Raw genomic sequence first — 17,035 nt, forward strand, 5'->3', positions numbered from 1 at the left:
ATGTGAAGACATTTTAAGAATAGTTAACCAGTTTAATTTGGAATGTCTTAAAAGGCTCTTTCAAGAAGAATAAGTAAGAATTCTACATAATAAGTGCAATGTGTCACGGTTGCTTTGACAGTATTTTATATGTGTTAGTAGCACATAACATAATGGCATATGTTATGATCAATAATATCTTAGCATCACTGAAATAAGGTATTTGCATGTCTACTACTGCATAAGAAAGTGAGCGCCTCCAGATCAAGCGCCATGTGTTACTCATCCTTTTTGTTCTTCCTGCCAAGTACAACACTTGGCACAGGGAGAAGGTACTAAATACATATATGAATAAATAAATGAAAGATTTGGTTTTGTGTGTACAGCTTATCTCCCACAATGGAGGCATAGACTCCTTGATTGATTCTTTGTTTTTTCTTTTGTAATTGAAGTATAGTTGATTTACAATATCCTGTTAGTTTCCAGTGTACAGCAGAATGATTCGTATATATGTATATGAATATATATATAATATATATATCCTTTTTCAGATTCTTTTCCCTGATAGGTTACTACAAAGTATTAAGTATAGTTCCCTGTGCTTTACAATAGAACAGGAACTTATTGGGTTCCTAGAGTGTCAGGTGTTAAAAATATAGGAAAAAAATATAGTTCCTGCCCTCAAAGAGTTCATGGACTAGTGAATAGTCGCAGGTACAGAAAGATACGTAAGCCTGTTCCATGGGAGAAATGTGTTCAAGATTCAGTGGCAGAATACAACATGGTGAAATAAAGTTAGCAGGGTATGTTAGGGAAGTTCTCCTAGAAGAGGAGCTTAAGATGAGACTTGACTGAGGAGAATGAATTTTCAAGGTGAGTGAAGTAGGGTGGCCCTTCTAGGTACATAGAGCAATATCCACAGAGCAAAGGGAACAGGGAACTGACAGGAGCCCAATATGACAAAGAAACAAGTACATGTGTACAGGAAGTTAGAAGTAGTGAACATGTAGCTGGAGAAAATCCAGGAGCTAGCGTGTGAAGACTTATACCATGATAAATCTGATAATTTTACAATTCATAAAAATATTCCACAAATGATATAAAGCAAAATCTTGCACAAAAGTGACTCTCTATTAATCATGGAAAGATGATGGACTAATGCATGATATGAGTGGCCAGTGTGGACAAAGGAGCTAGAGAGACATTCTCCTGGGAAGGTTGATGGAACAGACGAGAAGGGCAGGAAAACAAACTACTGACTATATAGCTAATAGACAATAGTGCATTGTGCATTTCCCCAGAGACCATTTCAATTTATTTGTTTATCCTCTTGTTATTTTCAGTAATTTAATATCATTGCTCATCTCCAAGATATGGGAGTTTGACCCTAGAGAGAACAGGTAATTTATTTTTGAATTTGAATAGAAGATTAAGAAAGGGGGTTAGTGATGTTGACATTTGCATGCTGATAGATGTCTCAGCAAATAGAGGAGAAGTTCATTACTGAAACGTGACCCTTGAAAGTGTCATACTGACAATGCCAGAGAAAATCACTGCTGTGTGGGCCATGAGTCGGGCAATCAAATTAGGTTAGTTCGATGCCAGCAGAAGTCAAGATCCATCTCTTTTAGTTCATTCTCTCTAAGTTATTTCCTCTGGACTTCATCATAGATTCTGTTATTTACATATTGATCTCCTCATTAGAAAACAAGCCCTCTGAACCGTGCTTCGGTTGTTAATCATTGCCATATTTCTCCTCAGTGTCATCCAAATAGATGGCGTTAAGATAATAACTTTGGAAATTATTTAGGTTTGTTCATATTCCTTGTAGTTTTACCATTTGATTATTATTTTTAAAAATTTATTTTATTGATGAATAGTTGATTTACAGTCTTGTGTTAATTTCTGCTGTACAGGAAAGTGATTCAGATATATATATATATGTGTGTGTGTATATATATATATGTGTATATATATATATATATATATATATACTTTTATAATATATATTCTTTTTCATAGTTTTACCATTTTAAATTCCCTAACTATAAACTCCCAGATCTGATACATGATTATTGTGCCTGGTGTGGTTATTTTACCTGATTCTTACTCTAAAGACATTTTTAAGCTACTTTAAGTGTCTGTCATGATTAAGTATAATTTCAAGTATATGCTATGATTTTAATGGTTTTTGGTGAGGCACACATATGTTTACAGTGTTCTGTATAGTTTCTTCTGTGTCTGACAAAGGTTGCTTATGGATCAATAGTCCTTGTTTCCTTTTATTATTTTTCTGGTCACACTGGGAGTCTACATTTTTCAGCTTCTCTAAGAGTTAGGTGTTTTGTCAACAAAGGACTATAGGTATACACGACTTCCAGGTTTGACCCATAAATGTCTCCCTTTTGCACTTTGAAGCAAAGAGCAGAGTGACCTTAGAAGCCAGGTGCTGAAGAGATGTCCCCAGCGTGTCACGTGGGTCAGAGCACTAGTGAGCACACCTGCTGACCAGGGACACACATGTTGGACCGTTATGTGCGAGAATCATACTTGTAATACCTTAAACCACTGAGACATTGGCTGACTTGTTAGAGGAGAAAAGGTCCTGACCCCACCTCTTCAAAAGCATGTTAGGAGATCCTGACTGAAAAAACAAAGATACCCAGAAGAATAATAACGAAACTTGCAAGGAAGGAAGACCAGTCAATCAGAGGAGAAGTTAGGAGTTTCATTCGCGAGTCCACAGACTCAAGGCAAGCTTGATGCCTATGTCTGGCTACGTGCAGAGTTGTGTAGGATGAGGACACATGGTTCTAGGGCTCCTGGAAAGCAAATTCTCCTCTGCATGGGTGGTTGACTCAGAGTTCAAGCACAGAGATGTGCAGCAGGATGCAGTTACAGTAAAAAAAAAAAAAAAAAAAAAAAAATTCCAGATTGAGCCCAGGGAAGAGGGATTGTTTAAAAGTAACTCAGAGAACGAAGTTCCCAGTTTACCTGGCTGGAGCTTACGATGGAATTCAGATCCAGTGAGGGGGTGGAGTAAAATCTGAAATTCAAAGGGTGGCCTGACCAGGCCACATTGGCTGGAATGAGGAAGAGAGAGGTCAGGATGCTGCACATGGAGGTCCTCAGGGCTGTTAGCTTTGTGCACTGGCCTTGGGAAGGCGGTGGAGACCATGTCCAGACCTCACCATTCACATCCTTACCATGGAGCTCTTACTGGCCACAGACTGGGAAGAGCAGAGTGGACAAGTGTTGGACTTTGGAACCTCAAATGCCCAAGTCAAGCCAGGCGGGGACTGACATTTTCAAAGCACACAGGTGGAATTTTACCAATTCAACTATGAACTATCCACTGCTTTGCTATTGATGGACCTTATATTATTTGTGAGACACCAGTAAGTGAATCTTACAAAGATGGCTTGTCTTATAAGATGTATTTGAAAATACTCAAAACCATCACATAGTAAGGCCATACAGGGGGCCGTTCTGTTAATCACAGATTACAAGGTAATTATTTTTAGAACATTGGCAATAATTAGAGCAAAGGGAGAGAAACGGGTGATAAAGTGAAAGTCAGAGCCAAAGTAAAGGTTTGGAAACACAGTGTCAGGGCTGTTAAATGAAGCTGAGACAAAGGAGACTAACGTTTAAACAAGCTTTCTGTTTGTTAGAAGTGAAGGGGCAACATAGGTAAGTCATATCCTCATGTGAGGGGGGAGGGAGACTGACGCAACCCCTTCTGAATAGCTATAAGTTTTCTCCTTGACATTACTGAACTGAGTGCTGTAACATGGTACATGCATCCCTAAATAGCCTTGTCTTCTGAAAAAAAATAATAACAGAACAATAGGGCAAATAGAATTTTGAACAAACTACTTAAAACGAAGATACCTTTATGAAAAATACAGTATGACACCAATACAATATCAACAGTGGCACAGTAAAAAAAAAAATTAAACTGTACAAAATGAAAAAAAAATGCTAGAAAATATCTTAAAATTTTCCATTAAAATAAAGGTTAATGCTCTCAATGCCAGAAGGGCGTAAACAAGTTTGAAGCTGCTAGATTATAGAGACAAGGATAAAACACACACAGATTAAGGAGAACTATGTGGAAAGAACTTGCAAGATGGGATAGGACTTGTGTCCAAACTGAGCCATGACAAAAAAAAAAAAAAAAAATGAGGTGAATAAACATCATGTATAATAATCCATTCCTCTATGGTTTGTGTTCAGCTGCCTTTGTGTATGTTGCATTTAGCTGCTCTAAATTGGAGCATAATAATATTAATGGAAAAAATTGTGAATAAATCAGCTTGACTTCTAGACTTTATTGGCGTCAATATTCTATATACTAATTGGATATGAGCCAATTTGCATTACGGACACATGCATTGGAGCAGAAACAGACTTCAAGCCCATTAATAAATGCTTTCCTATTGCAAGTATCCAACTTTTTACAGTTTCAGATATTAGCCCACGTGTGTGCACATGCATATACACACACGCACATGAAATGTTTTAATAAGTTGAAATCTACAAGATACAACTAGGTGTAAGAGTAGTCGAGGCTTACGGAATAGCACATGTGATCACATGAGACCTGGGGCATAGTTGACTCTACTGAGAGTGTAAATTACAATGAGGGACGTAACAGAATGTAAAATGGAAAGAATTAAGTCCAGAAGAAGTTGGTATAGGTGCATTCTATGGACAAAATCTTGGGAAATTTCTGCAAAATGAAGTATTGCGACGGTCCCAGTGATCTTGAAAGCCAATTCTGGTGGCAGAGTAGATAAAAGAACAGTCAGGTGGCTACTGCCATTGTTCAGAGATGAAGTTATGGTGAGTGTGAACCAGACGAGTCTCAGTAGAGACTGAAACTTAATAACAGAAGAGATATTGTAGAAACTAGAAATTACAATTAGGTTGTAGTCCTTTGGGTTTTCCTGCTCTATTCATGATGACATACAAATTCTATGTTTACAAGCAGAAGCTGGCTGGAGAAAGGAAGGAAAAACAGATCCACTGTGCTGATATGTTTAAACAGGAACAACAAACTCCTAGGAAATGCTCTACATTCAGAGCTCAGGTGCAGTTTCCTCCATTATTAACACCATAAACCTAGAATGTAAACTATTGATATGCAGAAAGTTCTTAAGTTTCTCCGGAATGTTCTGTGAAGTTAGTAGCCATTGATGATCATTGCCTAGATCCATTGTGGCCCACTGCAGGGTTGAAAACTGGTGATATGCTATCATCTATTCTTCACTATCAGCTGTAATACTTCCATAAATAAGAAATTTTCTGTAATCAATTATTCAGTTACCCTGCTGGCAAAGGCATTACTTATGTTTTATACTTTTTAAAATAACAAGTTACTTGTCTAGCATGCTTCTAGCATGCTTATAAGGTGACCAACTTTTTTTTCTTTTTTACACTAAATATGGAATGATCTATATTAAAACACCATGTTTTCTATTTCATTTTGTTTGTTCCTCACTGCTTTCTTTTTTGGTTGGAGGTTGACAGGAAGTTTCTTTGAATTGGTCCTAAGTCCTTTCGACATGACCTTCCTACTCTGATAGCTTCTGGAATGATGGGACGTTGTAGGTTTATCCTGTCACAAACAGGGGTCCTGGTCCCATTAAGAGGGAAATGATATTTTAGAGTCTGAAATCTAAGCAATAGTAGACCAACTCCATTTAAAATATAAGTAATTGAAAACTTCATTCAAGTTGATATTCTAGCTCTGTTGCTGAGTTTCCTGACTAAGACAAATTTATTTTAAGGATCTTTTTTTTTAAATTTATTTATTTTATTTATTTATTTTTGGCTGCACTGGGTCTTCGTTGCTGCGCGCAGGGTTTCTCTAGTTGTGCTGAGTGGCGGTTGCTCTTCGCCGTGGTGTGCAGGCTTCTCATTGCAGTGGCTTCTCTTGTTGTGGAGCATGGGTTCTAGGCACACGGGCCCAGTAGTTGTGGCATGAGGACTCAGTAGTTGTGGCTTGGGGGCTCTAGAGCACAGGCTCAGTAGTTGTGGTGCACGTGCCCAGTTGCTCTGTGGCATGTGGGATCCTACCAGACCAGGGCTCCAACCCGTGTCTCCAACCCCTGCCTGCATTGGCAGGCAGATTCCCAACCACTGCGCCACCAGGGAAGTCCCTATTTTCAGGATCTTTTATTTGATCAAGATGCAAGAGTAATTTGTAAGACATTACTTCTTGGATGGAAAAGTGAATTGTGTTTTGGAAATATGCCTGAAAGAGAGAAAGACAAATCCTGTATGTTATCACTTATATGTGGAATCTTAAAAACAAACAAACAAAAAACAAAGATAACAGAACAGAAACAGAGTTACAGACACAAATAACAAACAGTTGGTTGCCAGAGGGGAAGAGAGTAGGGGGAGGCAAGAAATAGGTGATGGAGATTAAGAGGTACAAACTCCCAGCTGCAAAATAAGTTTGGTGAGTTATAAGTGTGAAATGTACAGTGTGAGGCACATAATCAATAACTATGTAATATCTTTGTATGATGACATATTGTAACTAGATTTGTTGTGGTGTTCGTTTTTAAATGTATAGAAACATCAAATCACTATGTTGTGTACCAGGAACTAACATAATATTGTAGGTCAACTACACTTCAAAAACAAACAAACAAACATAGAAAAAGAGATCAGCAGCTCAGTGCTTTGTGACCACCTAGAGGGGTGGGATAGGGAGGGTGGGAGGGAGGTACAAGAGGGAGGGGATATGGGGATATATGTATATGTATAGCTGATTCACTTTGTTGTACAGCAGAAACTAACAAAACAATGTAAAGCAATTATACTTCAGTAAAGATATCAAAAAAAAAAAAAAAAAAGAAAAGAAAAGAAAAAGAGGTCAGATTTGTGGTAACCAGAGGTGGAGGGTTGGGGAACTGAATGAAAGCAGTCAAAAGGTACAAACTCCCAGGTATAAGATAAGTAAGTACAAAGGATGTAATGTACAACATTATAAATATAATTAAAACTGCTGTATGTTATATTTGAAAGATGTTAAGAAAGTAAATCCTAAGATTTCTCATCATAAGGAAAAATTTTTTTCTTTAATTTTGTATCTATATGAGATGAGTGTTCACTGTACTTAGTGTGATAATAATTTCATAATGTATGTAAGTCAAGTTATTATGCTATACACCTTAAACTTATACAGTACTGTATGTCGATTTTATCTCAATAAAACTGGAAGAAAAATTCAATTTGGGTTTGGGGACTAATGTTGAATTTGGATTCTGGAAGATTTAGGTAACACTAAAATTGTCAGATTCTGCGAATAAAATACCTTAGATACAAAGAAAAAAAGTATTATTTAAAAGCTAAAAAACTTGTTGGTAGCACATTCAACTTGTAACTGGTAAATTATCTGGGTAAAAGAGTCTCTGGGGAAAAAGCATACACGTGCTGGGTCAAAATGTTGTAGAATGGGCTGTATGGAGTCATTCTTTTTGAATTTGCTGTTAATGGTAAAGCAGATGATAATAAAATACTGATATGCCTATAGTTCAAAATTCACTGAAGTAAGAAATCGTCGTTTCTTTTAAATTGTACAAATGCAATGCAGATAGATTTTTGTGAAATTACATGTGTGTTCTGTTATGAAACCAAATTATAAATATGGACATGTGAATACATAATTATGCTCTCTTGTTACGGAGAAGAGTACTTTAACATGGAACTGGTTATTCCTCCAGGTATTTTCAGAGTAATTACCAGGTGATGAAACAGTGTAATAATAAACAAAAGTGAAAATTAACCTCAAATAACGCCCTCCAGAAAAAGCAATTCAAGGTCTTTCCTAACTAAGGTGCACGGCCAGAGGTTATCATACACAAATAATGGACAGTAACTAATTAGATTTTTCCAAAGTAAGTATTTTTCTGAGCTGGCCTGGTAGATAGGCATGTTTTATGCTTGAGGCATGCATAGAATAGGCTTAAAATCAAGTGGATGGATTGTTACATTGAGACACTGCAGATGGCCGCAGGATATGAATGTGAAACTTTAAGATAAGGAAGAAAAATTGGGGAATGTTTAAAATTCAATTATCATGAACTCAGAATCTCACTGTTTACCCCTTTTCTAAAACGGCATAATACGACTTTTTAACATCACCAAATTTGCATGTAACTCAGCACTAAAAGGGAAAACCCACACAAGAGTGTCAGACCATCAGTAATTCAAAGTGTGCTTTCTATTGGATAGAAATTTTCATTTTATTGCAATCCCTAAACACATATTGAGAGAAGTGACTGTATTCTAGTTCTGCTCCTTGGAGCCTGACAGTGTTCTCAAAAAGAATTCAAGATTAAAATTGTCTAGTTACACTGGTCAAAAGACAAAATTCTTCCCCCAACCTAACTCACTCTAACATTCCTTTAAAATAAAATTGAAATGAATACGTTTCCCTTTCTCTTCCATTACCAGTTGTAAAGACTGTGCCATCAGAACAAAAGGCATTTTAGATGAGTGGGCAGAGAAGAGCTCAGATTCTGCTTTAACAGTGCACTGCCTTAACAGTCCTAGTGACTCACATCTTATTATGAGTAAACGGGCAGGAAGCAGGCATCCCTATGTAGAGTAATAGGTGCAAAATGTGAAATCAGAACTGTAACATTTGATTTCCATCTTTGCTTCTTACTGGACAATACTTCCGAGAAACTTTCTTAACTTCTTTGGGCCGGTTTCCACATCTGTAAAAATGTGCATCAAGGGACTTCGCTGGTGGCGCAGTGGTTGGGAGTCTGCCTGCTAATGCAGGGGGCACGGGTTCGAGCCCTGGTCCGGGAGGATCCCACATGCCACGGAGCGGCTGAGCCCGTGCGCCACGGCTGCTGAGCCTGCGCTCTAGATCCCGCGAGCCACAAGTAGAGAAAGCCTGCACACAGCAACAAAGACCCAACACAGCCAAATATAAATAAAATAAATAAATTTATTAAAAAACATGTTCATCAAAATAACCACCACGTAGAATTTTGATGGGTTTTGATATTGGGCTGAACCTAATGGCTAGCAATGTAATGTATAAAATTATTCCCTTAGCTCTTCTTTCTTCATCCTTCTAAGGATTCATAAGAAGCATTCATCCATCTTCTTTAAAAAAATTTACCTGACCAGTAATAACAATACTAATAGTAGTTATTATTCTTTGAGCACTTATTCTGTGACTGTTCTAAGGGTTTTGCATGGATCACCTCACTCTATGTGGAAGGTTCTGTTATTACCCTCACTTTTTTTTAATAAATTTATTATTTTATTTATTTAGTTTTGGCTGCGTTGGGTCTTCGTTGCTGTGCGCGGGCTTTCTCTAGTTGCGGTGAGCGGGGGCTGCTCTTCATTGCAGTGCGCGGGCTTCTCATTGCGGTGGCCTCTCTTGTTGCAGAGCACGGGCTCTAGGCATGTGGACTCCGTAGTTGTGGCTCGCGGGCTCTAGAGCTCGCGAGCCAGAGAAGTCTTTGGAAAGGATGTAGCAGTTGAGTTTGATCTTAAAGGATAGTTAAAGTTTGGACTGTAAAGAAAAAGTATCTTGGACACTGGAAGAAGACAGAGAACCGTGAAATTAGATTAAGCATTTTGAGAATGGCAAGTTCTATGGATGATGAACCGAGGAATTTGAACTATTCTCTAATCTCCAGGGTACCACCGAGGTGATTTAAGCAAGTGACTGCTGTAGACTAATTATGGAAAGAATGTGCTGATAGCCAGTTAGAAGATACATTTAAAGGGAGAACCACTGGAAATGACTCCGTTGGTATAAAGCAGAGATTATGCATAGTCTAAGAAATACAGATATTGAAATATACTCAAGGTAAAGATAAGCATGGCAGGAGAACACTCACCAAACTTTAAAATTTTCTAGAGTTCTAGGTCCTTGATAAGCATTTGAATCAGAATCTATTTAAATGATGTATATTTCCCTGTAATTCTATATTATGTGATGCTCCCTGGTCCACCAATCAAAGAATGATTATTAAGTTCCTTTCTTTGTCAGATGTTTGAAAATATGGCATACCCCAAGGGTTTGTTATCTAGATGGAAAGAAGGTGCATGAACAAAACATAATCAAAGCTAAGAAGCAATATTTGGATAAGGACTAAATCCTATTTTCTAGTGTTTTTTCAGAGACCCAAGAAAGCACTGTGAACTAGAGCTGTTGTGGTGGGCATCCTGAAGGAGATGAGATCAAACAGAACCTTGAAAACTAGGTAGAATCCAGCAGAACAGAATTTGTAATCTAGTGTTATACTCTATGAGATTTTGTTTCTCTTTTTATAAAGAAGATAATATTTACCATTCTTACGATACCTACCACATAGCATTCCTCCACAGCTAAAAATTAAATCTGCTAATTTATATACAAAGTGTTTTAAAAACATCTGCTTAAACAGGTGCTATTCCTTGGACATCTCTGATATGACAAGCAGATTTGAAAGGGGGCATTTGGGGGAACACAATAGATGGTGACTTAAGACAATTAAGCTAAAGTATCTCCTTCCTAAATGTCTTTCTTCCTCTCCATTTTTTTCCTCCTATGCTCTCTCATCACTCTCCCTGTACATTCTTTCTTCTGTCCACATTCACTGTGTACTATTTCATGCCAGGCCCAGAATTAAATTGGTCCCCGCCTTTCAGGAGACCACAGAATATGCGCTAGAGAAGAAAACCAGGTGAACACATGCAAGCACTAGAGGAGAGTAGGTTGGAGGAGGATTTACTTTCCTAGGGAAACATGTTTGATATTTTCCATCTTCATCTTCAGTAACTCTCCCCACGGCCAAGCCACTTCTGCAGGTAAGTTTTTTTTTTAATTTTTAATTTTTTTAAAATTAATTAATTAATTTATGGCTGTGTTGGGTCTTCGTTTCTGTGCGAGGGCTTTCTCTAGTTGTGGCAAGCGGGGTCCACTCTTCATCACCGTGCGCGGGCCTCTCACTATCGCTGCCTCTCTTGTTCTCTGTGGAGCACGGGCTCCAGACGCGCAGGCTCAGTAATTGTGGCTCACGGGCCCAGTTGCTCCGCGACATGTGGGATCTTCCCAGACCAGGGCTCAAACCCATGTCCCCTGCATTGGCAGGCAGATTCTCAACCACTGCGCCACTAGGGAAGCCCTGTGTTTTTTTTTTTAAAGGATGAAAACACAGATTACACTTTATTTTTAATATTGAAATCAATTTTAATACAGAAAATAAAGACAGCATTTTGCAAATTTATCGTTCAGAGGGGTATCTCTATTTAAGGAAATCAGCCAGTTACACTTCGAGAAATGAAATATTACAGCTTGTACACCAAAATCAAAAAATGAAATTAAATTAAAAAATGAAATGGTTACCAAGGTAATGCATGTCAGGGGATCAAAGGTGAAGGGTCACACATTATGAAAAAGAAATCCAAAGGGACTGCTACATCATAATCTCTCATTAGTGTTCCAACGGTGCCTCTCTTTGGGTAAACTTGAACATTTCGGCAGACACTCAAGCAGCTTTTTCGGTGAAAAGATTTTTACATGACTATTGCTATTCCCATGATCATCTATAGGTGGCACGGTGTTGAGAACGCAGCAGGTGCTAATTCCGCACAATACACTTTGGGAAACGGTCTTCCGGCTTGTTTTCGGCAGCCATTTCCCCTCCGCGCATCACAACCTCCTCCTTCTCGTGACAGGGACCTGGGCGCGCGCTTCGTCCCGCCGCCGCCGCGCTGTGATTCTGTGGCTCTCTCAGTCAGCTTGGCATCTTGAGGATGGGCGAACAGGCAGAGGACGGAGACAGTCCTGTTAGTGGAGGATGCCCTGATACTGATACGGATTTAGCACAGAGTTATAAGGCTGTGGATGCCATTTAGACTTTAAAATTGCATTATCCCCTCTTCCGACCTATTGTTCCTGAGGTCCAAATTCCCCAGGTATAACAACCCAGTTACAGTGCAAGGGCTTCATCCTCTGATCTGACCATAGAAGACATAGAAAAAATGGTAAATTTACTGTGATCTGGCCCACTTATGATAAGAGTCATGGGGTCACAGGTGATAAAAATCACATCTGTCACCCACTCCTCTCCTGGTCTACATCCCTTTTAGCCAAGCTGTCTAGTTAGCAAATGGCCTTACACAACCCTCTTCCTCATTTATACATTCATTTTCATACAAGCTTGCAATAAAGATTTTAAAATATATTTTCTGTTTATATCTCGTGTATAAACTGGGAACTCTGGATGTTAATTAAGTCTTACAGAGCATATTTTTAGTACAAATTATTTTTAAATGTGTTATTGGTACAAACTCATCACACTTCTATCAGTACCATCTGATTGAAACACTGGCAATCACTGCATCTTGAATGCAGGCAGGTTTTGTGTGGTAACACCTCTAAAATTAGCAGGAAGGAAAAAACAAGCAATATTCAGGAGGAATTTTCTCTTCACATGACACTGTACATTTTTAGAGGTACACGTTTCCTCCTTAACACAAACACGAGATTATGTTTCTTTATGATTCACACCACATTATGAATGATTTAACTTGTTCTTAAAAGATAAAAGAACGTTCATATTTTTTTTTGGAGAAGAACACATTCATATTACCCTATTTTGGGTGCAGGAGAGGACAGGTCTAAGGATCCATTTCTAATGACAACAGTAAACCCACACACAGCTTTAACCTCTCAATGAGCAATTCACTCTCTCAATTTCTGACCTCCAGAGGCTTTTTTTTTTTTTTTTTTTTTTTTTGCGGTACGTGGGCCTCTCACTGTTGTGGTCTCTCCCGTTGCGGAGCAGAGGCTCCGGACGCGCAGGCTCAGCGGCCATGGTTCACGGACCCAGCCGCTCTGCGGCATGTGGGATCTTCCTGGACCGGGGCACGAACCCATGGCCCCTGCATCAGCAGGCAGACTCTCAACCACTGCGCCACCAGGGAAGCCCTCCAGAGGCTTTTTTAATTTCTAGTTTTTGAATATAAGAATAATAAAATTTCAATGATAGCCTTTGAGAAAGGGAAGTAATCTTTTGGAGTAGCATATTGAACCTCAGAAAACAAATAACAGCTTAAGGTCATACCATTGGTGCTTGAAATGAACATCACTCAATGCACAGACGTTCCTGTCCGATACCAGAAACAATTTTACAGTGTCTATCAAAAAAGCTTTAAATAGTAACTTGGAAATATCAAGCCCCTAAATGTTTCATCATCCACAAACCAGGATATTCCTGTAGAGGTGTAGAGGTCACTAGGTCCAGGCCTTCACAGGTCACTGAGGCTCAAAGAATGAGTGTGCAGTGACCTGCCTTATTTAAGTTCCTTATGCTGAATAATGATGCTTGAGGAGGGTCAGCATCAGCTGCCTGGAAGAGCAGCATTGGTGCTGTCTGTACCTTTTCATTCATTTGCTCTTTTTACAGGACTAGACCTAGGTTTGTCTTAAGCCAAATTTGATTCAGGCAGATCACCATCCCTGGTTTGTATGTTATTTTTCAACAGCAGATTTAAGACGTCTAAATGATGGGGCAGTTCTTTGGAGTAAAGATTACAGCCTCCAGTAGTAAATAAATAATGAGTTTGGGACCTGAAGCTTGCAAGGATTTTCTCACCAAATCAAATTGTTTTCCGTTCTGTGATTTTTATACTTTGCTGTACAGAAAACCCTAGATAACAATCCTCCAAGAAAAAGTAGTTAATGATAGAGCACAAATTTACCCAGGTTCAAGTTCAGTTGGGAACATATTACTTTAAATAAATGAGAAAAACATTCAAAACCTTACCTAAATGCTTCCCCATTTGTATTTGTAGCTGCAGTGTCAAGCTCACAGATTCATACTGCATAAGCATTCAATGAAGTTTTGTAACATTTTCTGCTCTTGTTACTCATTTTTACATGTATCCATTCATTTATTTACCATATATTGAGTGTTTACTGTGTATCAGAGCCCTTGCTAATCTGAGGAACTGAGGAACAAAGAAACCCTTGCCTTTCTAGCACTCAGATATTGTGGAAAGAAATACATACTTACAGAGACACATCCCAGTATAATTTGTCAAATACCATTACTAGATTATCCACGGAATATTTTTAAAGTACAAGCCTAGAAGATGCTATATCTTGGAGTCAAGGAAAACTTGAAAGAGGAGGTCATCTATATGAAGATCTTGAAGAATGAGAGAGTTTATTTTATTAGAGTGTGGAGAATTGATTGAGGATAGCTATTCAGGCCAAATGCTATTCAAAGAGTGATGATAAAATAAGTACAAGAGGATAAAAGGCAAAATAAGAAGCTGAAAAGTAGGGTAGGTATATACTCATGAGAGGATATCTATGCTAAGCTAAGGAGTATGATTTTGTGTGTGCATGCACACATGTGTGTTTTAAATTTGCAGCAGTGCGTGAAAAATCAAATTTTTGATTAGAAAGGCAAATATGGTTGGTTTTTTTTTTTTTTTCGGTACGTGGGCCTCTCACTGTTGTGGCCTTTCCTGTGCGGAGCACAGGCTCCGGACGCGCAGGCTCAGCAGCCATGGCTCACGGGCCCAGCCTCTCCGTGGCATGTGGGATCTTCCCGGACCGGGGCATGAACCTGCATCCCTTGTATTGGCAGGCGGACTCTCAACCACTGCACCACCAGGGAAGCCCCAAATATGGTATTATTTTGGAGCATATCTAGGAAGTGACAATACTGGTGGCAGGGAAGCCATTTTGAAACTATCTTAAGATTCTAGGTGATATTGTGATAAGAGTGTGGGCCAGGCACCAGTGAATTTCAGTCTAACTAGTTCTTCTCATGTTTTTCCCTGTGTTCATGATCTTACGCTGTGAAGATGATGGGTGAGAGGACCAGAAGGAGCTAGAGAAAAGGATGTAGTGAAAAGCTGTGACCTTAAATAAGCAGTTTTAATTAAAAGATTAACAAGACTCATAAGATTACAGAAAACAGTCAGTTAGATAATAGTGATGATATACAGCATTTTCTGTGCACTTACTATGTGCCAGGTAACACAGATTCTCTCCTCAGTCAAACTCTAGCCAAGTTCCTCTGAGCCCTCTATTTGAGTAGACCTCACACTTGGCCTATAAAAACTCCAGATGCTCAGCAAAAAAATGCTTTCACCTAGTCTCCCTTTTTTTACTCACGCTAAAAGGCTTAAATGCTAACACGGCTTCTAACAGCTCAAGGCTGCATATCTAGGATGATAGCACTTCCCCTTAAAGTGCCTGCCTGAGGAAGCTCAAGGTTGCCACAAGAATTTACTGCTTGTTCTAGCCAACCCTTGACCAGAGGCTACTAACCTTACTTTCTTAAAACATTTGCTGAAAAGAGCTTAAAATTGTGAATCTGTCCTCTGTCTCTTTGAGATGTATATGTACCTCCTATAACTCAAGAGTGACCTAAGAAGGCTTTCCTTTGAAATGTGATCATCAGGAAAGATAGGGCCTCTGTCTCACAGTGTCCATGGGAGAAAAGAATCCTAACTTCCATAATCTCCAGTGAACTGACACGTTTGTTCGAATAGCATTTACACTAACTCTCTGTAACTCTATTCCTTCATTCGTCTTTAAAAATGCCCAGTCACCTCATTGCACATCCCAATTCGATTCAATTCAATTCAATTCATACTGGACTCTTTTCCCTACTGCAACATTGTATTACTGATTAAAATCTGTCCTTAACACTTAACTAGCTTTGTTCGTCTTCGACACAGGCGTGGTGACAGGCTTGTACAATCGTTTTCACCTTAGCGCCTCATAGCCACACCCTACAAAATAGTTGTTGGCTTCATTTTCTACTACTATTACCTGCTGTATGTGAGCCCAGTTCTCTAGCCAATTAAAGTACATGGAAAACATTTTAAGCAGCAAAGAGCTAAAATATTTCAAGTCTCAACCCAATTTATTCTAGCAACTGGAAGAATATGTTTCTGTGAATTCCTTGTTCAAGACAGCAGTTCCCAAGTGTGAAAAAAGCAAAACAATGTATATATATGACTTCATTACTTATAATCACCCAGCTTCAGTGAGAGGAAGAGCGTCAGCTGTGTACAGAGAAGCTCTTGGGAACACAGCCTCAATTTAACTCTTTGGCACATGATTCAAATTATTTTATTTATAACCTGATCTTTTGTCTGTAACACAAATTGCTCCCAAATACCTTCTCAGATCTCACACCAGGAAAGAGATAATAAAAGTGCAATTCTTCCCCCAATTACTACTTATTACCTCTTCTGATGTTTTCTTTCTCATTATAATATTACTAGAATAGGGTTGGCGATTTTTGCCAAGCAACTAGGAGTGAGTGAGTGAAGCTCAGGTTCTGGTGGACCCTCTGCTCCACTTGGTTAGATCTCAACTCTACTCTTGGCTCAACTCACCTTTTTGATCATGAACCCCAAATCATAGTTTCACTCCATTATTTTATCTATTGCTCCATAATTTTTATGATCTATACAGTCTTCTCTAAATTTACTATTTGACTCAATTTAATTTCTACTTACTTTGTTCTGTTTTTTTTTTTTTTTGCTGTACGTGGGCCTCTCACTGTTGTGGCCTCTCCCGTTGCGGAGCACAGGCTCCAGATGCACAGGCTTAGCGGCCATGGCTCATGGGCCCAGCCGCTCCATGGCATGTGGGATCTTCCCGGACCGGGGCTCGAACCTGCGTCCCCTACATCGGCAGGAGGACTCTCAACCACTGCACCACCAGGGAAGCCCATACTTACTTTGTTCTTTAACTTTCCTTCTCTAACATATGAGTTTTCCATACTAATAAATACATCCTTGTTATCCCTAAGCACTAGTATCAATTTATAGGTCAGAAAACCAAGGCTTGAAAATAAAAGAAGAAAAGAGAAGGGAAAACAAAAGAAATGAGAGGGCTTCCCTGGTGGCACAGTGGTTGAGAGTCCGCCTGCCGATGCAGGGGACACGGGTTCATGCCCCGGTCCGGGAAGATCCCACATGCCATGGAGTGGCTGGGCCCAAGAGCCATGGCCGCTGAGCCTGCGCGTCCGGAGCCTGTGCTCCGCAA

At 39.1% G+C, this 17,035-nt stretch overlaps 1 pseudogene; it reads right to left on the reverse strand.

Annotated features, from left to right (window-relative positions):
• Window positions 1-11,186: 11,186 nt before the first annotated feature.
• LOC113624154 (calmodulin-binding transcription activator 1 pseudogene) lies at window positions 11,187-11,662 on the reverse strand (annotated as a pseudogene).
• Window positions 11,663-17,035: the final 5,373 nt, after the last annotated feature.

Source organism: Aethalodelphis obliquidens, unplaced genomic scaffold (genome assembly GCF_003676395.1).
Source record: "Aethalodelphis obliquidens isolate GAN/ISIS:26980383/991018 unplaced genomic scaffold, ASM367639v1 scaffold12, whole genome shotgun sequence".
Classification (NCBI taxonomy): Eukaryota; Metazoa; Chordata; class Mammalia; order Artiodactyla; family Delphinidae; genus Aethalodelphis; species Aethalodelphis obliquidens.